This window comes from Amblyomma mixtum, chromosome 10, assembly GCF_055824585.1.
Source record: "Amblyomma mixtum isolate Tamu chromosome 10, ASM5582458v1, whole genome shotgun sequence".
In the NCBI taxonomy this organism is placed as follows: domain Eukaryota; kingdom Metazoa; phylum Arthropoda; class Arachnida; order Ixodida; family Ixodidae; genus Amblyomma; species Amblyomma mixtum.
Genome location: NC_143021.1, coordinates 158199663 through 158222619, shown reverse-complemented (window position 1 = coordinate 158222619; position 22957 = coordinate 158199663). Strand labels below are relative to the sequence as shown.

Here is a 22957-nt window from a genome sequence, read left to right as displayed (position 1 = left end):
GAAGCTTGTCTTTCCGTTCTTCTTGTAGCTTCAACAGAGGGCAAAACAAGCGAATGCGCTGGGTTTACAAGCTTCTGTGATAGGGGTGGTTTGCTGTACCCATCAAAGCAGCTGTTTGACTTTGTAAACCACTTAGAATGTGCATTCACTGACTGCTTCAGCATGAATAACCTTCATTCTGACACCATTTTAGATGTCCTTGCCATTATTAAGGGCTGCATTCTGCATGCTGCTGAAGTGAAGGGCAGCATAGTGAAATTTTATATTTTCACCCGTTTGCACTTCTTGTTGAAGGGTATCAAAAAGGCAAAAGAAGAGTGCCACAAGATGCTACAGCACCTGAAGGTGCGTCGATGTGTGCAACTGTTACTGTGTTGACCCTGAAGGCTGCCACATTTTTTTGTGCTTTGACACATTCACATACTTTCGGAGAATTGTTAGTACCATCAGCTTATTCATGTGCACTGTAGCGTATCCCATTTTCTTCCCAGGGCCCCTCACCTTGTTCTCGAACCCTTCTGTACGTCAGACACTGAATTGTAATTACAGTCATGCGTCTTTAATATGTACGCTTTTGTTCCTGAGCAAAACTGTCCACAAATCGAATCGTCCGTAATAACGGATCACAAAAGAATATTAAAAACAAGCACTTTATGATTAAGGTCAGTTTTAGTGCAGTTATGATGTTGAAGCTGTTTTTGACGCATGCTTATGGTATGTTGAAAAATACGGATTTTGTGTCTGGTTGTTTAGTAATTTGCTAATGTTTTGTGAAATAGTCATTAAACAGAGCTTTGTAATTGCATTTATTGTTTTTCAATTACATGACCATTTCCATTTAAGCGATAAATGCAAACTTCACATTGTGTCTTTGAAAAAGTGTAGAGGTAGGTGACAGAATATTTTGCAAGGTTTTGTGCAGTCGGACTGACATGTGCCATGACTGTGCGTGTACAGTCGCGGGTAAAAAAGATTAGCACACGAGACGGAACATCGGAGCGCCGGAATGACAACGCGTGACGCTGCGAGTGATGAAGAGGCTGATAATGAGAGTGCCGGGCCGTTCCCATTCTACAGTATTAGGGGGGTTAAGTGGATTGTCACGGCCCAGCAAAATTTATTTTTCACTCTCACCCTCTCTCTATTTTTTAATACAGCCTTGCTCCCGGAGCCGACTGGTGAAGAATAGGATAGTTGTTTGTTTTTTGCTTGTTTGGCAGTTATTTTGGCGAGCAGCCTCAGCCGCGCTGTGGAAGGATGACTATGAAAGAGGAGGGAACAATTGCCTGAAATAGGATAGTTTACTGGATGTTGCCTAAGCGATAGACCAAGCGAAGAAAAACGGTGATATCGTCCACCATGTTCGCGATGGGCAATAACAGGTGTTATAAAATAGAACCACGCCCTACAGATCTCGCCAGAAGGAAAAAGACATGCCGCACGTCAGCTTCTCTACAAGAGCGGAAATCCTGGCATTAGTCCAGGAAGGCAGGTCCCGAAGAAGCATTGCTGGCGAGGTAGGGTGCGCAGTAGGGACCGTAACCCGCGTTGTGCCTGCCTTCCTAGAAGAAGAGAGGATTTGCGATGCGGAGCGTAGCGGACGTCCGAGAGCCCTAACTGAGGAGCAAGATCGGCTGATCATTGCCGCCGCCTTCCGCAGCCCTCATATTACCGCTGCCAAGATACAGCCAGAACTAGGCCTCCAGGGAGTCTCTTTGTGGACGATCAGGAAACGCCTTCGGTCAGCCGGACTGCATAGTCGCGTCGCTTGTCGGAGGCCACTTCTCACGGCAGATCACAAACGACTCCGTCTCGAATTTGCCACAAGCCACCTCACTTGGACTGCAGAAGATTGGAGGGCAGTCATATTCTCAGATGAATCGACTTTCTCCACGAAGTGGGACCAACAGCGGCGCGTCTGGAGACCGGTTGGCACGCGGTAGGTGCACGACAATCCTTTCTTATCTGTAGTTACTCGAGGGCGAGAAATTCATCTGGCCAGTGGGTATGATTAGTGCTACTTTTCAAGTGAAATGCATTGTATTCTGCAGTTATTTTTATACGGTTTGATTGCTAACAGTTCATCTGGGTGCACTTAGGTTCTGCATTCTAATCTTCAACACTTAGAGTTATGAATGAGTATGCATAAGTTAATAGAAAATGCAACCTTTACTCAATTATAACTAGAAGTTTTGGGTAATACCTGCTCAGCTTTTTTCAGACAAATTGCACAGTCTTATTTATTTTTCGCAGGTATGACCCACAGTTCGCGCAGGCCGTCGCATCCAGTGGACGTCGCTCCATTAACGTGTGGGGTTGCATTACGCACCAAGGGCTCGGGCCACTGATCAGGGTAGAGGGAACGCTGTCTGCTGCTTCCTATGAAGTCATTATCCAAAATGACCTTCTCCCTTTCGTTTTGGATGGCCTGTTTCCTGATGGGTGCCTCCTCTTTCAGCACGACAGAAGTCCTATCCACACATGCAGGTATAACCACGTTTTAACTGAGGTTATGTCCCGCCGAGATAGCGTTTGCAAAACAGGTTGCATTTTCATCAGAAGTGTGAACTAAAACTGCGTAGAGTGAACAGCGAAACGAGGCTGCGCTGATAAGCAGGTCTAACGGAATCGTTCCGCTTGCTTTATGCAGTGTCCTCTTGCGCATTTTTTACTTTCCTTACTTTCATGCAAACACGAAACGAATGCTTGCTCCATCGTGTAATTGTTCTCCTTTTTTCTCTCAGGCGGGTGCGGCAACTGCTGGAACAGCTCTGCATCCAGGAGCTGCCATGGCCTCCCAAGGGAGAAGATTTTAATATAATCGAAAATATATGGGGGTTAATGAAAAAAAGCCTAGCTAAAAGGCAGCTGCACGAGTCATCGCCAGATATTCTTTGGGTGGCGGTTCAAGAGGAATGGAGCAGGCTCCAGGCTCTTCCTGACCTTGCAAGCAGCCTGACTGACTCCTTGCCTAAGCGCCTTCAAAGCGTTGTGAGGGTCAGTGGGGTCTATGCACGCCACTAGTGCAATGACGGGTTTGCTTTCGCATACCGACAGCGAGCTGGCTGTCCTCCTTACTTCTTTTCATGAATTGATGGGATAGTGCTCCTGTTAATAAAATTACTACACTTTCCCAACAAAGAGACGTGTGAATTAGTTGCATTGAAAAAATAAACTCTGTCTGTTTGACAAACCTGTGTAATACTGGCTAAAAGCAGCGCTCTCATCTATTGTTCCCTCGAGTTCCCTTTGGAAAACCATCACGGACATAAAAAAACAGCAATAAAAAGGAAGCCATCTCTGCTCACGATAACCGAGCCAAAATAAATGCGGCATGCGCAGTCACGTCGGGTCGGCCCTTCAACGCTCGGGCGGTGCACGCTTACTTCCTGCCATCCCCCCCTATGCTGCAAAAATGGAAACGGCCCGATATGCAGGTCTACGAACCGCAGCGCAGTGTGGAGAGATATACCAATTCTGATCGCCAGTGATCTGTGCTAATAATTTTTACCCGCGACTGTACATCACACTCAGCACCAGGTTTAAAGTGCATTGGAATGAAACTGGCCATACACTGTGCCGAAACTGTGAATGCGACCGTCGTGTCGGCTGCTAGGTTCGACGGAATGGTTGTCCTTGCTTGAGTTTAGACAGCTTACACAAAGCAAATAAAAACTTGCATTTGCAACATGACGCTGGCATCGAAGCAGACTTGTCTAGGTGATTGATCGCCGCGGTCAAAACAAGTTCAGAGCAGCGATTGCGCAGCGCGTAATCCGTCACAGCAGCAGACGCTCCGAACAAGCAATTCCCTCGACAGTATTTCGTTACAGTTCGGAGGCACTTAACTTGTCTTCGCACACAAGCAGTCTGTTATTTAAAAGATACTCATGCAAATCTGTGCCCGTACTGAATAAACAGCATAACTAGCCACCGGAGTACCACCAAAGTGTGCGGCAATACGCAAAGCCGCAGGCAGGCGACAGCAAGCCGATCAAGCCAGGTCGCTCACAGCGCCCTCCGCCCTTTCCGTACACCGCACCTCACGGACGTGGCTGTGGTCGGGCCACTGAACCTATTCTAGTACACTCTAGCATAGTTGAGCTGCTGCTGATGAAGATATTAACCGGGAGCCGCCCTTTCTGCCATAAAAAGAATTTTATGTACATCCTATCTCCTTTTCCTTATAAATCAGATTAATTTTACACTGTCACCAGCTGTCTGGAATTTGCTTATTTGTTATTACTGTTTCCAATGCTGTCAATAACGCTTCCTTGCTTCCTGGACCAAGTTCGTTAATCAGCTTGATTGGAATTTCGTATAGCCCTGCGGATTGCGGATGCAGACTTGGGAATATTTGCTTCCGCCTTTTCCCAGTTAAGACTGGTCAGTTCCACAGTAGGATACAACTTAAACAAAAAAGAAGTTGTTAGCACTGGGCCACGGCCCGCCGTGTACTGTATTACTCCACTAGTCAGACACAAAAGTACATCAAACCAACGTTTTATTTATTTATTTACTTTTTATTCCCAGATACCTGCAGCACCGAAGGCATTATTGCACAGGAGGCGCACAACGAAATCAAGCCCTATAAGTGCTATAGTCAGGTAATGAACATTGACACATAAGTGGTAGGCATTTATATGTTCTCAATATCGGGTAATTAAACATCTGTAAGTTTCTAGAGTTGGTTGATATCGCATGTCAATGTATCCTGTATGTCTGTGCCTTGGTCGATCGTTGCAAGAGCGCGAGTACGTGCGCGTCGTCTTCGCGTGTTAGTTTCCGTCCAGTTAGGCAGACCCCCCGCAGTGCGCGAGCGGGGAAGTACACCCGGCTTGTTGTCTATACGTGTTAGGCTTTCGAGCTCAAAGTCACCCCTAACAGGCCCAAAGCTTTGGGCTTCCTTTTCATCTTTGTAACTTTCCTCGCCTGCAAGGTGACCCCTTGCAGGACAGAAGATGTTGGCATACGTGACCTTTTCTTATGGTTGTACGACTTTTTTTTCACCCTCAACATGGCGGCCATGCAGAGTGGAAGGAGCGGAGCCTACGTGCCTCGTCCTGTGTGTATCGACTACTTGGTGCACTTACGGGTATTTGTTTTATGGAGGCCGTCCCTTAGAGTGAATTATTGGATGGGAGTGTCTCGTGCGCTGACAACCGACGGCTGGAGAAGAAGCCGAGTCGGCCGCAACAGTAGTGCGCCTCTCGCCTCCGAGCACTCCGGACTCCCCGACCCGCCGCCACATCGCACTCCGAAGAACGCCACAGGACTCCGGAAGGACCGTCACCTTCGAGAGCTCCCCTTCTGCGTCGCCTTTGTGAGTGGACTGCCAACGCACTCGCTGGACCGTTTCCTAATTCACTGTGAACTTTCTTTCCACTCCTATTCTGTAATTTTAAATGTCTGTGTGCAATCTGCACGTAACCCGATAGTTCAAATTTGACTGTTGTATTGGTAATTACTAGTTTTCCTGTCCGTTACTTATAGATACGTGTACCAAGTAGTAGCTTATGCTGTGTTATCTTAACTGTTTGCAAATGCTTGCGTGATTCTCCTGCGGACGGTACTGAGAATATATCTTATTTTCGGAGACTGACTTCGTGGTTCTTCATTCACGACACTGAACATAAATCTGCTGCCACTGGGCGTCAAAGCTCCAACCCTTTGCGTTGGTTTGGGAAGGTGCCTCGCACTCCGTTCGGAGCCGTGACAAATTCTGGCGTCCGCGACAGGACTTTGACGTAATGAGTAAGCGTTGTGGATGGTGATCGAGCCTCGAATGATGAAGTGATCTCGAAGGGTGAGTTAATTGAGAAGTGTGCATTGCTGATAGATGGTTTTTCAGGTTTGATAGTTCCTATGCTCTTGCGAACATGGAGCTAGAGAGATTAGTATCCATAGGTGGGCAGTTAGGTCTCTCAGGAGTGGAACTGAGAAAAGGGGACCTCCACTAGGGGGCCATGCGGGGCGGACGCGTTTCGCATGGGCTCCGCAACAAAGTGCCGAAATCCTGTGAAAGTCCGCCCCTGGATTCCCGAATTTTGTTTCGAGGACCTTTATAAAGCCTTCCGGATTCCATCGAGACGACAATCAAGTCTGTGAGTGTTTTTCGGACTCTTTTACGGACTTGTGAAGTTTCGAGGCGGCGGGAGACGCGCTAGGCTTAACGCAACTAGGAGCTCCCTAGGATTTCCCTAGGAGCTACCTAGCTCCCTAGCCAGCGCGTGGTGTGTCCAAACGCAGCCGACCGAACCCCATGGCTTCGTCTACCCAAGCGACAGCTGGTCCCAGCGGACTCCAACCGCCTTCCGTTGACCACCTGAACGTCCAGAATTATCAGGGAATGAATGTAGACCCCACCAACAGCAATCTTCAAGTGACGGAAGGGGGGCGTACGTGGACGCCCGACGACCCCAACTCCAACTGGCATCTCCAAATGTGTAAACGTAACCAGAAGAAGCTTGCACGAGGGGAAACAGTCGTCATCGCAGGAACGGCTTATGTCCCCCCAGCTCATTTGTTGAAAACCTTTGTGAAACCAATAACCACTCCCCAACCAGAATGCCATGTGGCACCGAGCAAACCGCCACCGAGGCGCCGACGCCTGCCACCGCTACCCAAGACCGACTTGAAGGTAATAATCCGACCAAAGCAAGGCCTAGAAGTCAAACAATATACGACCCTCCAGTTTTCCCGAGCCATCGTAGCTGCCTGCAACGACCGGGAAAAATGCGATCACACCAAATTCCTGGTGAGACTTTGCATGGGCTCCAATCTAATCATTGCAAGTACTCCCTACGACGACACAACTGAGGCTCTCTGCTGCATAACCAAGCTGGTCCTAGGGGGCAAGGAATATCACGTCAATGCTTATGTGGCAGCACCGGAAGACGTCGTGCGGGGCGTGATTCATGGAGTTGACCCAGGAACACCGTCCGAAGAACTTTTGGCCAACCTCCGTGTCCGAACCCAGGGAGCCGAAGTACTACAAGCCCGCATGCTGGGCCAGACCAAAACAGCGGTCATTACATTTCGCGGCCCGATCATTCCCCGCTATGTCATATATTACGGGGGTGAGATGGCCTGCTATCAGTTCAGACCTACCCAACAAGTATGCCATGTGTGCCTGAGAATGGGGCACAGATCGGACATCTGCCCGACCCCCAACATCAAAGTATGCCAGAATTGTGGCCAACACAACCCCAAGCAAGACCATCCCTGCATAGTAAAGTGTGCTATCTGCGAGGGAAAACACCCAACAGGATCCAAGGAGTGCAAACAGTGTCTGAAGCAGCAAAAGAGGCAGGTGAGCTCGAAGCCAAGCTTCTTCAGCTAAGATTAGCGCTTCAACAGGCGGGAGACGAGTCCGTGGTAAGGGCTGACGGCCGCGACGTGCTATCAGAACCCAGTTTCCAACTGAACCCCAGCCGGCTGCTTGCTTCCTTTGACGAGAGGAAGGACAACCTGGATGCCTACATCAGGTGGTTCGAGGGCATAGCCCGAGCCAGAAGTGGCCTGAAGACCAATGGGCGACGGCACTGAGCACATGCCTAAGCGGGGAGGCGTGGAATGTTTTCGGGCGACTTACACCTGAAGACGCCTACGATTACAAGAAGGTCAAGGCGGCACTCTTGAAGTGATTTCGATTTACGGTCGACGGGTTCCGAGAGAAGTTCCGGGGCGGGAAACCAGCCGACAGCGAGACAGCCGGACAATATGCAGCGCGTCTAGGCCATTACTTAGACTGCTGGGTGGAGCTGTCTGAAATCCCCCTTGAGTACAAGACGCTTTGTGAGTTGTTCATTAAGGATCAATTTCTGAGCAGTTGTCACGCGAGCCTGTCATTGTACTTAAAGGAGCGGAAGGCAGAAACACTGCAAGACATGCTAAACCTCGCTGATAAACTCTAGGACACACAAGGAGGGACTAAAGGAGGATAAACTAAAAGGGACTAAAAGGATAAAGGAGGATAAAAAGGAGGATAAACTCTTGGTACACAAGGAGGGACGGCACAACCTAGCGAAGGGAAGAAAGGAAAGCCGGGAGGAAGCAAACAAAGCGGGAGGTGACGAAAGAAAAACCGGCGAGAGGGGAGCGTCGAGATGTTATCTCTGCGGCCGGGTGGAGCACAATGCCGCGCACTGTCAGAGCAGCGTCCCTGCCAACCACCTCCCCCACTGCTTCAAGTGTGGCCGGAAAGGGCACAAAGCGAATGCGTGTCGACAAGGGGCGCCTGACCAGAACCAGGCAGCCTGTGGGTACTCCCCCTCGCTGAGGGAAGTCGAAGAGAACATTTGCAACGGCTACCTTGAGTTGAAGGATGGTAGCCGTATTCCCGTTGTCAGTGCAGTGCGAACGGCGCGGAAGAGGTTTCTGGTGGAAGGATTACCCGTAGTTGCAGGAAGTTTGAACGGGAGGGCAATCACTGTGTTGCGTGACACCGGTTGTAACACCGTGATTATCCGGAAGGATTTGGTAACAGATGACCAGCTAACGGGGACAAGTAAACCCGTGTACTTGGTCGACGGCACAGTGAAGATGCTCCCAGTAGAGCAGGTGCAGGTCCAGACCCCCTATTACAGCGGAAATTTCGTAGCACTGTGCATGCAAGACCCTATCTATATATGACCTGATACTGGGTAATATAGAGGGTGCAAGGATTCCCGATGATCCCGTTGAACCAGTCGAAGGGGCTACTTTGGAAATGGATTTAATCGCCGAAACCACCGCCGCTGTAGTAACTCACGCTCAGGTCAAAAAGGGCCCCCGAAATTCCAGAATCGGCACTCCGGACGCTGAAGGACAATTCGGGGATGATGAAAGCTACGCAGCCGATCAAGAAAAGGATCGATCACTGCAATCGTGCTTCTCACAAATCGACAAGCAATTAAGGTGCCGGGATGGTGAGAGCAGCATTCTGTTCAAGAAGGAAGGCAGTCTGTTGTACAGATGCTACACGGAGAAGGACGGACTGGTGCGACAGCTGGTCGTCCCCGAACGGCACCGAGAAACGGTGCTCAAGATGGCTAATGACAGCGTAACGGTAGGACCTCTGGGAGCCCAGAAAACAAAAAAGCAGATTTCAGAAGAGTTTTTCTGGCCTGGCATCACGGCGGATGTAAAGAGATTCGTGGCATCATGATACATTAGTCAGCGAACCACGCCGAAGGGGAGAGTGCCACATGTTCCCCTTGGGAAGGCACCAGTCATTGACACCCCCTTCAAACAAGTGGCCATTGACATTGTCGGGCCAATCTACCCTCCGTCCAAACAGGGCAATAGATACACATTAACACTGATCGCCTATGCCACCCGTTACCCGGACGCAGTGGCTTTGCCAGGCACAGAATCCGAGCGTGTTGCCGAAGCTCTGGTGGCGATGTTCTCGCGATTCGGTGTCCCCCACGATGTACTGGCGACCGTGGCGCAAACTTCACCTCAGAATTGATGAAGGACGTGGCACGGCTGCTTTCCATCCGTCAACTTCACACCACTCCATACCATACCATGGCTAACGGGTTAGTGGAGAAGTTCAATGGCACACCGAAGACGATGCTGAGGCGAATGTGCGCTGAGAAGCCAAAAGACTGGGATCGGTACCTATCCCCTCTTCTTTCTGCCTACAGGGAAGTTCCCCAATCCAGCCTGGGTTTCTCGCCGTTTGAGCTCCTCTACAGTTGACACGTGCGTGGGCCACTGGCTATCCTAAAGGAGGTGTGGACGAACGAGAGCCTAGATGAAGAGGCAAAGACCACTTACGAGCACGTACTCCACCTTCGAAACAGACTGGAAGAGACGTGTCATTTGGCGTATGAGGAACTTCAAAGGGCGGGGACTCATTATAGGAAGTTCTACGACCGTAAGGCAAAAGACCGGAACTTCAAACCTGGCCACAAGGTGTTAGTGCTGCTCCCAACTGATAGCAACAAGCTGTTGCTGCAGCGGAAGGGCCCATTCAAGGTCACCGCCAAGAAAGGAGACGCAGATTACGCCATTGAGACGGCTAGCGGGTCAAAGATTTTTCATGCAAACATGCTAAAAAAGTATGGAGGGAGGGGAGACACACCCGCCAACAGACTGTGCCTGGTGATCAGCAGCCTGATTGAACCTGATGAGGACATTAAGCTGCCAGTTCCAGAGTTTGAAAAAACAGAGGGAGTGGCAGAAGTGAAACTATCCCCACACCTCGATGCCGCAAAGAAACAGCTCCTTTTGTCCACAATGGAGAAGCACGTGGCTATTTTCTCTAATGTTCCCGGCAAAACAGAATGGATGGAGTGCAATCTCCCGCTTACGACAACCGCACCAGTTCACGTCAACCAGTGCATCAACCGTTTGCAACCCAGCAACATATTGAGAGCGAAGTGCAAGGAATGGAGAGGCTGGGAATTGTTGAGAAGTCAGTGTCTCCATATAACTCTCCTGTACTCCTGGTCAAAAAGCCGGATGGAAGTAATCGCCTTTGCATCGACTTTCGGAGGCTGAATGATGTTCTTGTCGGAGACTCGGAGCCTATGCCCAGAGTCGATACCGTTTTTGCCACGGCAGGAGATGAGATATTTTTCCAAGGTGGACTTCGTAAAGAGATACTGGCAGATCCCGCTGTCTCACGACGACAAGGCTAAGACAGCGTTTTCCACAACGTCGGGACTCTACCAGTTCCGCTTCATGCCGTTCGGCATCAAGACGGCGCCCGCAGTTTTCACCAAACCAATGCGTTGGCGGCATTCTTGGAGTAAAACACTACTACGGCGACATACTGGTCGCCAGCTCGACCTGGGAAGAACACATTGCCGCACTACAACTTTTTGGCCGAATTGAAGCAGCCGGGCTCACGGTGCGACCCAGCAAGTGTGAACTGGGGATGACAGAAATTGATTTCCTCTCGGCCACCGAATCGGAGCAGGCAAGCTGGCGCCCCTGGGAAAAACTCTGGACAAGATACAAGCGGCCGGGCCACCAAAGACAAAGCGCCAGGTGCAAGCTTTCCTGGGATTGACAGGCTATTACAGGGAGTTTCTCCCCAACTATGCAGAGATAAGCGCACCCCACACCCAGCTGACCCAGAAGGGTAAAAGTAACGCTGTGAAATGGGAACCCGTGCACGAGGAAGCCTTCCGCAAGCTCAAGCACTGTATATCTAATCCCCCAATTTTGCGGCTGCCAAACTTCAAAGAGGCCTTTGTACTGTGCACTGATCCCTCCGACACTAGCTTAGGCGCTGTGCTCCTGCAGCAGTACGAGGGAATGCTACACCCTATCGCGTATGCAAGCCGAAAGTTGCTGGCTAGGGAGGTAGCCTACAGCACTATCGAACGAGAGTGCCTTGCTTTGGTCTGGGGAGTACAAAAGTTTTCGACCTACCTATATGGTGCCGAGTTTCTTGTGCAGACAGATCACCAGCCGCTGGCCTATATCCAGAACAGTAGGCAACTGAACAGCCGAGTTCTTTGCTAGAATTTGCTCCTCCAGGAGTATAATTTCCGTGTACAACATATTAAGGGTAGTCAGAACGTCGGGGCAGACTACCTTAGCCGGCTGTAGATTTCATGTTATCTTGCTTGCATTGTGGAGTATCGGGTTATACTCCTATATGCTGTCTGAACTTCGTTTCGTTATGTGCTACTTATGGTATATTGCATGTCCATGCATTGTGTCGGCCTGCATGCCACGTTTTGTTAGTTTAAAATATTATTCCATATTTTCGGAAAAACTTCTCAACCGTTACTTTGGACCCTACAGGGTGCTGCACCGAATATCAGATGTGAATTATGAAGTTGTTCCAGATGGAGCTGTGCCATGTTCTAGTCGACAACACCAATCTGACGTAGTGCAAGTACTTCGCATGAAGCCGTACTATACCCGCTGAACGCAGTGCTCCGCATCTGAAGCATTCCCTGTGATCGTGTGCATCTATTTTTTTTTAAGAGGGGGAGTAATGCCACCTGGTGGTTTCACGTGGCATCAGAAAGACAAAGAAGTTAGAGATGCGCGCGCTCTTCGAGTGTGATTTTCCATTGAGAACAGCCGCCGTTGACTGTGTGTCCGCTTGCCTTTTACTTTGTGTGGTGCTCGCTATTTCCATGACAATAATCTGAAAGTGGGGAGCCGTGTCACAAAAGTGGTACGCATTTATATGTTCTCAATATCGGGTAATTTAACATTAAAGTTTTTAATTAAAGTTTCTAGAGTTGGTTGATATCGCATGTCAATGTATCCTGTATGTCTGTGCCTTGGTCTTAATTAATCTCGCAGCGGTTGACTGACCTCAGGCAGTTCTGCTGTAGAGAGTTTGTTCGCCTTCCACGCCCTCTGAGTGACTTAGGCTTTTGGAAAGCTACTGAACTTCGTTTGTTCCTTTTGTGCCTGGGTTTAGTGGTGTTGAAGGGTGTACTGGATAGAAAGAGGTATGAACACTTTCTTGTGCTCTATGTTGCCATTAGAATCCTTGCTAGTCCAAACGTGTGCGTCTTGTACAATAAGTATGCCGAAGAGCTTCTTTGCTTTTTTGTTAGTACTTTCAAGGATCTGAATAAATTGATTCGAGATTATGGTGGGTGAATGGTTAAGTGTTTGTAGTGACGGAAGTGAAGTCAGCCATTTCAACTAGTAAGCTTATAAACTAAAATGGGGTAGCTTTTAAATTTGCTCATTCAGTCGCCACAGTCTGGGAGATTTTTGTACTCTCGTCCACACACCAGTTGCAAGCACTTGAGCCACGCACTACAGATTACAATGCTGTCAGTTATGAGTGATGTAGAGAACACAATTTTGTGCACAGATGTTTGCAACGATTTTAACTAGTTTCTCAGTGTCTGAAAAAAATAACACACTAAGACAGTGATGAATAACGCTCAATAGAGCTTAATAGAGAGCTCAATAGAGCACTCTAGACAAATATGTGGGTGACTGTACTTTAGGTGTATTTAATTTTTGGTGTAATAGGTGCATTCAAGTCTTGCGTTTCCAAGACCACCTTGTAGTCGTTGCAGCGCAGTAAATCTGGGCTCTCCATGTAGAGTATAGGCATCTAAAGAGAATGCATGTCATTTAGCAGCACACTGAACCAGTCCCACGCTGCTTATCACACTCTTGGTTGTGTCGGACTGCAGCAGAGCTGGGCCATGGTCGTCATCGCTAGAGATGAGCTGCAGAGCAGGCTGCATGGCATGCTCCCATGTGACATGTGTGACATGGGTGTGCCTTCGTGCGTCCAAGGCTGTGTGCTTAATAGTGCCACACCTGTATACAGCCAGATTTCCTTTTGTTCAACAATCACAATAGTACTAGAATATATGAAAATTCATGCAGCTATATAGCCAGCCATGACTGCGGGAAGGTACCAAACCATTGATTAAAAAGTAATGGAAATTTGTTTTAACTGAACATTTATTTCCTTGAAAGTGTGTGGAGGAATCTGTAATATGAACTGCAACGTAATAACAAGGCTTCCCTTAGCTGAGCCCAATTTTATTTTCAGTTCACTTCTTGTTCAGAATATTAAATCGACTACACTTTTAAAAAAATTGGTGCAGGTATTTGCTGACATGACACGAGAAATGGTTAAACCAAGTTGTAACTTGAGAAAGGTAGCTTTCACCAGAAGTAGGGAAAAATAAACCACAAAGTGCTCGAGAGGAGTCTGATGCTGTGTTTCTGATTCACAGTGAAGCCTACTTTTACCTGCATTAGGCGCAAATTTAATCATTTCTCGTATTCCTTTTAAGCATGACATGTACTGTACATAAGCAAACAAGGGAAGGGGAATGAGGGGCTCGTTATAAATATGAAAGAAGCCAACAGCCACAGAAACCAAGGGGCACAGGGGATTTTTTTTTAAATTATTTATTTATTTTGTGGTGTTGATCAATTTAGAATGTTACTAAATATGTTATCGCTTAAAGCTAATTGACTAGAAAAGCAGTAGAAAAAACAACCACATGCCGCCGGTGGGATCCGAACCCACGACCTCCGAATTACGCGTCCGGTGCTCTACCTCTGAGCTACTGCGACGGCTGTCAAATCTTCTGCTTTCGGGGGTATTTATGTTTACAAGTAACCTAACCTTGAGAGTGTTCATCAGCGCCACCCACGTTCATAAGCGGCGGACGTAGTACGTCCTGAGTTACCGCAGGTGTGATGTAGAACGTCATCAAACGGAGAGGGTGGAAGCTGCGTGAGAACCCTCTTATGCTTCCTATGGCATCAAGGCTGCCAGAACCGAGGCCCTCGCTAAGCAATTAAGCAAACAAGGGAAGGGGAATGAGGGGCTCGTTATAAATATGAAAGAAGCCAACAGCCACAGAAACCAAGGGGCACAGGGGATTTTTTTTTTTAATTATTTATTTTGTGGTGTTGATCAATTTAGAATGTTACTGAATATGTTATCGCTTAAAGCTAATTGATTAGAAAAGAAGAAGAAAAAACAACCACATGCCGCCGGTGGGATCCGAACCCACGACCTCCGAATTACGCGTCCGAATTACGCAGCCTTGACGCCATAGGAAGCATAAGAGGGTTCTCACGCAGCTTCCACCCTCTCCGTTTGATGACGTTCTACGTCACACCTGCGGTAACTCAGGACGTACTACGTCCGCCGCTTATGAACGTGGGTGGCGCTGATGAACACTCTCAAGGTTAGGTTACTTGTAAACATAAATACCCCCGAAAGCAGAAGATTTGACAGCCGTCGCAGTAGCTCAGAGGTAGAGCACCGGACGCGTATATCGGAGGTCGTGGGTTCGGATCCCACCGGCAGCAAACCGACGGTTGTTTTTTCTTCTGCTTTTCTAATCAATTAGCTTTAAGCGATAACATATTCAGTAATATTCTAAATTGATCAACACCACAAAATAAATAAATTAAAACAATCCCCTGTGCCCCTTGGTTTCTGTGGCTGTTGGCTTCTGTCATATTTATAACGAGCCCCTCATTCCCCTTCCCTTGTTTGTTTAAGTTCTTGGTGTAGCTGTTTTTCTTTCTGTTGTTTTTATGCAACTGCATCAGCAGGTGCCTCCCCTGCATGGAGCCCCTGTCCTGAAAGGTGTTTTTTTTTTTTTTTTGCAAACTGTTCTAGTCATGCTTTGCATTAACAAATGTTTCTTTGCTGACTTTTTTTTAGTCTTGCCTTAGTGGAGAGTGGCTTTCTGCCTACATTCTCTGATACTGATGTGGAAAAACAGCTCTAGGCATAAATGTATGTTTATCATGCCGTCCATTTTAGTGAAATTGAGTTTTGCCAAGCCGTTTCCAGCATCTATATATATAACTGTTGCTAATTGCACAAGTGCTCGAATGGGTCTATGCTCATTTGATCTGTGTATTTGAACCTGTCCATTGGACAAAATGTGATACTGTTCTGTAAGAATACCTCCAAGCGTAACTTATGCAGTGCCTTCTTTTCTTGCGGGAAGTGTCTGTCAAGCCATTTCTAATGTTTTCAGATTTTGATGTGAACTTTGCTCTTGTTTTGCCTGTAAGTCCCTGTAAACAAATGTCACTTTGCAGTCTCTTTTTAGTGCGTGGACAGTTCATTAAGCCCTAGCAGGGTAGTAAATTTCACAGGTTCTTCTTTCCACGCACCAGAGGTGCCCCGCCAGAGACGGTCTTGTGATGAGTTGAGATGCAGGGGTAAGGCGAATACTTGAAGTTTATGTACAGATATTTAAAATCGTATACAAGTTATCGTATACAAGTATACAAGGCTATCGTATACAAGGCTGTCACAGAATATTTAAACAAGAACACACGATTCACTATGGAGGCCTGTCAGCAACACAAGGATTCTCTGGCAAACATACTGATATCAAGTTATGCAAGAGTACGGCTACGCATTCACCTGCGTCAGCTCGAAGCTGCGAGAGTCAATGGGCATGGAAGCAAGACATGCGCTGCAGTTAATTTGCAGTGAGTTGTAGCGCTTGTTTTTGACATTTTAAGGTTTCCGACCAAATAAACAAGCTATCACATCGGAAATCGCTAATTATCGGATGCAGTTTCTTTTTTCATTGTTCAGAAACCGTGTGGCTGCTTTATTTTAGCGGCATCGATATCTGATTTATAGTAGTGAGCAGTTTACATTATATTGCTGCATAAGATATGCTAAACAGGGCTTATAGTCCGTGACTGCGTGAGTCAAAATTTAATGCTATAGAAACCATATGTGTGAAGCACCAAGTAATCTGGCATGTATTAAAAAGTTTGTTTATCTCCATCTGCATATCGAAAGTAACGCGAAAGAAAGGAAAACGAAATTCAGAATAGCTATGGGAATGCTTTTCTGAGCATAAAATAGCCGTAAAGTACTATATTGTGTAATGTAAAATGAAAGAACATGCCTATATGTATACTCAAGCTTAACACAAAAATGTTCCAGAAGTCGTTTATTTTGTAGTATTAGCGAGTAATGCTCCGCAAAAATTATAAATCACGTTTGAAACTACAAAGAAACATTAAAAGTGGCCCGGATGTGTTCGCTGGGCGGTATATGGCGCTCGGCTGCACGGGCGCGACACAGCCGCGGCGGCCGAGTTTCGATAGAGCTGAAAAACACAGTGCCTTGTACTAGGTCGATATCGGTGCATGTTAATAAAAACCTGAGGTGGACGAAATTTCCGATGTCCTCCACCACGGCTTCATAACAGCCGATGTCGCGAAATTACAAAAACCGTGAATGTGACACTGGCTGGCTCGCCGCCCTTGGCTGCGTACGGAGCGGGCATCCTAATGGCGGACGTCGTAGCAGACGACGCGGTTGTCTCCACCCTGCACGGCGGCGGCGGGAGGAGCGCGCGCATCGAGGCACCCTAAAGCAGCCGCGGACGTTGCTCCGCGCGCCGGATTATCATCCCAGGGGAGGACGGCAAGAGTGGGGTGTCGCACAGCGCACGTGTTTGAGAGTATTTCTCCCTCTCTTGCCTGCTCCTCGTAAAATGGTGTATAGACAAGGTAACCACGATTTGTCATTGATTCACAACCTAGCAGGGCGCTGGCTGGCGATGTCGGCATACGCGGCCTCAGTCCTATGTTGGCAGCCAAAGGTCGGCCGGTGTGAGGCTAATCACCAATCCCGATTTCGGCCCAACCTAGTTTGCCAAGCTAGGGCCAAGGTCGACCAGGCTGGCTATCGACTTTGGCCCAACATAGGGCCGAGGTCGTTTTTTCAGTTGGGAATACACTTAGCCCGGCACGTCCCAGAGGCAAATAGCTCGCTAGACGCTTCAAACGTTACACGCTCCAAACGGGCATGCAACAAAGTTTCTGTATACTAAAAACAAAGCGAGCGCAGCTGCTTCCTTTACAATATTGCTCTCCGCCCATGTCATGGCCCCCACGCTCACACAAGCGCAGTCACCGAAAAACAAAAATGGCAGTTATGTTATAATCAACACCAGTGGCAATCGCTTTGTAACGCACGCCGTATTGAATCACTGGTGAACGAACAGCGCGAATGCCCCTTAGCAGCGGCGGTCTCCGAGGAGTGTAGCAGTAAACGAAATGCCTGTGCGATCGTTGTCGCCGAACACGTTGAAATCCGTGCACGCAACAACGAGAATTTCGGACTGAATTCCAGTAAACGGCACCAACGTCAGCCTATGAGCACGACCAAAAACAGAAATTCGAGCAGTTGAGAAAAGTACCCCTACGACGCACAGCAAATGGTACGCCGCGGTGCTCTGCTACCGTCCTATTTGTAAACAGCAACTATGACGCCGTTGCTAAGCTGCGCCCGGCCAAGATGCCCTCCCGATCGAGAAAAACTATAGTGTACTAGATTAGGTGTAGTGGGCCGAGGGAAGGCCCTGGTAGGCTGCGCGCGTGAAGCTCAAATCCCAGAAATCTCAAGCGGCCGCGAGGTGGCGCAGCTGCGCCTTTCACCTGGGGATTCCGGCGCGGCGCAGCGGCTGCTTGCCGGCTTACCTGTCTCGACGTGCTTCTTGTGTGTTGACGCTTCGCTGTGCTCCGATGTTCGTGGTGTACTGTGTTTTTTCTTCACGATGAAGCCTCGACGCAGGAACTACTACTTCGCGCCTGGTTGCAGGACGGGGTACAGTGGCGCTAAAAACTCGCCAAAACTTTCTTTGTTTGGAGTCCCCGATGACGAATGCAAGCGCCGGATTTGGGAGCAGGTCTGTTTGTGGATCACATTACATGTGATGGAGCGGCATGGAACCGCAAGATGTGGAGATTGGCCGGAGTGTGTGCATCGGCAACTAATATTGTCTGCAAAATGGAGCACCCTGTGGACAATGAGAGAAACTTACATTTTATCTCAGATTTCCCCCACCTTATTAAGTGCCTGCGGAATTCCCTGCTGAAGACTGGCTTCACTACACCAGAGGGAAAAGTATGTCATTTGTTTGGTGAAGGTTGCATTTCTACTGAAACTAATATTTCCTCCTCTTTATGCTGTTGCTTCTAGGTATCTGTACGGCCACTCCGAGAGGCATTTCTCCGTGACAACAACGTGAGGACACTGAAGGTGATGCCTGGTTTGACAGAGGCACACCTTGATCCGAACTCATTTGAGAAAATGAGAGTGTCTTATGCATTTCAACTTTTTGGATCAAATGTCTTGAGGGGAATGATGTTCTACAAACATGATATTGAGAGAAAATGTGGCAGCATCACTGCAACTCAGGAGTTCTTTACGTAAGTAGGCATTTAGCAGTTTTTTCTGCATATTTGAAAGCATAGTTTGATGATTTACATTTCTGCTGTTTGCTTTTGCAGAAGGATTGAGAAGCTGATTAATCTCCTCATGACATCCCGGTATGCAGCTCAGGCATTGAGGCCAAATTCTGCGGATGCAGCCGCCCTTATGGACTTCCTGGATTATTTAAAGAGATGGGAAGCATGTAAGGGTGGTTTTGTTAGTGAATCGACATCAACGGGACTCAGAGTCACTATCATGAGTACACTTTCGCTGTTGCAGTACCTGACTCAGACTATTGGGTTCAAATACATGATGACGTCACGGCTTAGCACTGACCCTCTTGAAAACCTCTTTGGCATTGTTCGTCAGTCAAGTGGCTGCAATGCCCACCCCTCACCAGAGCAGTTCTTGATTACAGTTAATTGCCTTTCCTTTTATAACCTAGCCAGAAGCGTTGATGGCGCTAATGCTGAGCCTGACATTGTTAGTGCACTGATTAGTGTTGATGACCGGGAATGCTCACAGCCTGGGCCAAAAAGGATTGATGAGATGCTTGCTCAAGGCAAACTCGAGGAAGCAGAAATTTCTTTAAAAACAATCCCTCGCAGCAGTGCTCAACACTTCTCACTTGTGATTGAGAGAAGCGATGCACGCCTTATATACTACACTGCTGGATATGTAGCACGAAAATGCGTGCTCAGCCTCAACTGTGCGTCGTGTAAGAAGATACTACTAGTTGAGCCAGCAGCAGCAGCTTCTGACCGCCTCCCTTCTAGCTTTACTGAGCAATGTGACTGGGGTGGACTGTTGTACCCATCAAAAGTGCTGTACAACTTCATGCTTGCACTCGAAAATATATTCACTAAATGTTTTAGTGTAACAGAGCTGCATGCCAACAGCATCTGTGATGTTGCGTCACAAGTAAAAGCGAACTTTTTGAGCTCTAACAGTGTTGGTTGCGATCAGCACAGGGAACAAGTGAGTGTAAAAATTGTTTCATTTTACATACTCACGCGCTTGCACTTCCTTATTAAGGGCCTGAATAGCTCAAATGCCACAAAATGGCAGCGAGCTAAACATCTTAAGCTCAGCAGGAGCACGTGAACTGCAGTTTCTCAGTACTTTTTCCTTCAGTGCTGTATATTTTTGAATAAAATAAATGCTGTTCTGTGTGTGGTAAAAGGTTCCTTGTTTTTATCGCAGTCTCCGCATAGCCCTACTTGTAAGCAGTATATGTAGTGTTGCATGCTTTCTTTCTTTTAAGCGTCCATAGAATTAGCGTTGAATCGACTTCATAAAATACATTCGATGCGCGCGCCAGAACGCCGCTTGAGTGGGAGCATGCGGGAGTGCGGACGATGACCCAGGTGAAAGGTACTGCAGCGCCACCTAAGCGTGTCTGGGATTATAGCTTCACAGCGTCTCCAGTCCTCGCCCCACTACACCTAATCTAGTACACTATAGAAAAACCACGCGATTTTTCCTCCACACTTTTCTCCCAGAGTGCTGTATGGGAAGGACCTCTCCTGAGTTCGCTCAACGTTTTGCGAATGCTGTTTACTTTCACTCGCATTATTAAGCCTGGACAAGCGGGTTCGGTCGGCGTGTTAGCGCCTGCCGAGATTGCCAAGACTCAGGCAGACGCAAAGTTGGTGACAACTCGCAGCGATGGTTAGAGAAGAGCTTACCAGGTAGGAGCGGAGCTGTCGGTGCAATTTCCTCCGGTACACGGAACTTGACACCTGCGGGAGCAGCTCGAATGCACAGGCACAAAGAAAGAGTCCTCACGAAACGGCGAGCGCGCACAGATCTGACACTAGAGCACTACACCATGCTGTTTGACGAAGTAACCAGCGATGTGGCTGCCTTGTCGAGCTGCCGGGTACAGTTCTTACGTGCTCCTTCTGAAAATGCAGGAAAGGCAGCATGTCCGATTTTGTTTTGCGCTAAAAGCATAAGCATTCGCGCATACACATGAGAACACGCGCCGCACACTTGTTGCCCGACACATAGAGAAAGATATTGGTAAAGAGCGGACACTCCCATAGGGCCCAGCGGCCCATTTGACTGCAGCGCACCAAGCGGGTGGAGTCTCATAACATCCGGTTTCGGTTTCAACGCGCGCAGTTTGAATGGCTGCATGCGCTGCGCCTCGCTGCCAGGGACGACTTCCGGTTCCGGTTTCAGGGGCGCGCGGTTTGAATGTTAGCATACGCCGCGCCCCGCTGCGCCGTTGGCAGCGTATAATTAAATAGATTTCGAGTGCTTTTGACCAGCCATGAACGCAGCTGCATCACAGCCTTTGCCAAATATTAGCACTCCACAAAAGACACCAGGTTTTGAGTGAAATGAGAACATTTATTTTGTGCAACATAAACAAAGCCGTGGGATGCGGAAGATGGTTCCTGGCCTCCTGCTCAAGGTGATCCTGTTGCGGCACCACGGCACACAGCAGGTGTTGCCGACGGGTGGCATCACCTGAAAAATTCGCAAGTATGGTCATTCTCAGTCACCTTATATTGTAACTCTGTAAACAGTGAAAAGGTGCGAAAGCGGCGAGGGAACGAAATTACGAGCGGAGTAAACATGTTTTTGCGAAACTCGCGTGCTGAACGTCGTTGCGCAAAGTACACACATACCGTACTACACGGCAGATACCAATCAGCTTTTTGCAAGCATTTCTACATTCCCCGACGTTATTGTCTACCTTCTAAAACCTAGGTGGACAGCAGAGTACGCGGTTTGTTCGAGAATATTTCGTACAAAGACGGCCACAACACGGACTACGAACCAGAAGTACCCAATGTGTTAGGAGCACTGAGAAATACACGGGTGCAACGTATGTTTTAAGAAGCATAGAAAATTAAACTATCGGCGGAACAGTTCTTGGTTTTCAAGCTCTTTAGAGTTTAGAAAGCCCGACGCGTTGCCTTTTTTTGCCGGTTTTCAAAAGCGCATCCCTGTACTGTCAATGCACGGGCGAAATGTGCGTTTCCACGAGCGCAGATAACGGACTCTTTCACACGTACTACATACATACATACGTACTACAAGAGTAAGGTTTGAGCTTTTCGTGCGTCATCTTTTTTTTCCACCAGTCTTGAAAACTACGGTCCCGTACTTGCTGCGCGGGAACGGTCGTCTTCGCCGTTCGCCCACTTTCAAAAAAGTACATTTTAACCTTACACTGACAAATGTCACCCATAAGAAGTTACATATTGTCGGGGGCCATACAAAAACGTGACGTCCCGAGAAAGCGCGAAACCAAGCAAAACTAACCGCTAGGCACAGCGCGTCGGGCCACAGGCCGTGGGCAGGTTTTTTTTTTTTGTTTCTACGCACCGACCGGCGAGGCTGCATCATGCAGCATCATTCCTCCCGCCGCTCCCGCCACGGCGTAGCATGACACAGCGTGCGCGCGCCCTTCACAACTGCGCCGGCGTACTAAGCTAGAGTGCTCGAAATGCAGCGTAATTTTGCATAAAGTGCTTGAAATGTAGCGTACTTTTGCAAAAACAAAACATTCCTTCCTTGACGTTGTCACAAACTGCAAGAATGGCGTGAACAACAGCCGGCTGGCCACAGAGCGAGCGCGCCGCTTCACGAACTGCAGACAGGCAACGGCGGCCGGCGCGGCCGCCTAAATTGCATGAAATACAGCGTACTTCCACAAATAAACATTTCTCACCTTGCCGCCGTCATAAACAGGAGGAGTTCTGCGTCGAAGGGCAAGGGAGACGAAAAAAATTGCGGTCTGCCCGCACGAACAAATACGCCGCACGCTTTCACGCGCACAAAATAGCCCCCACGACGCTCCGTTGTCTGCCACTCGGATGGGTCTGAGCCGCCGCGCCGGCTACCCGCCCGCGCGCGCGCGCGCGTTTAGAGACTGGTGGCGCCATCCTGGAGTTGGAAGATTATCTATTGGAGGAGGAGGATTGCGCGTCATTTCCTGGGGCCAGATTTCGCCGAGTGTCCGCTCTTTACCAATATCTTTCTCTATGCCCGACACGTGCTTTCTATCTACCACTACAAGAGAGCTGACAAAAATGAGGCCGTGAGGCATAAGCGGCGGTGGAGAGATGAGTGCTATCACTAGATTCATGGCGCTTTCATGCTCGCTACGCTAAAGAGCGCAAAGAAAAGGCTCAAAACAATTTTGTTTTTGTGCGAAAGAAATTACTTTTCGTTTCAGATAAATATGGTGCGTGTTCTTCACGTAACAGTAATCAGTTCTGAAATGATGCATTTATCAACTCGTGCAGAAAAAAAAAAAAGAAAATACATCAATAAGTT

General features: G+C 48.2%; 1 long non-coding RNA gene across 3 annotated transcripts in view; it reads right to left on the bottom strand.

Annotated features, from left to right (window-relative positions):
* The window catches only part of LOC149327470 (uncharacterized), a 102187-nt gene extending 79516 nt beyond the window's left edge, over window positions 1-22671 (bottom strand). Inside the window, exons 1-2 of one of the 3 annotated variants that reach the window (XR_016285900.1) lie at window positions 22350-22572; window positions 20350-21139 (exon numbers count right to left, since the gene is read on the bottom strand). This is a non-coding gene — a long non-coding RNA (uncharacterized LOC149327470). Of the gene's footprint in view, window positions 1-20349; window positions 21140-22349 lie in introns of those variants that run through there. The other 2 variants (XR_016285902.1, XR_016285901.1) reach the window with 2 other exon arrangements.
* Between the last annotated feature and the right edge of the window lie 286 nt (window positions 22672-22957).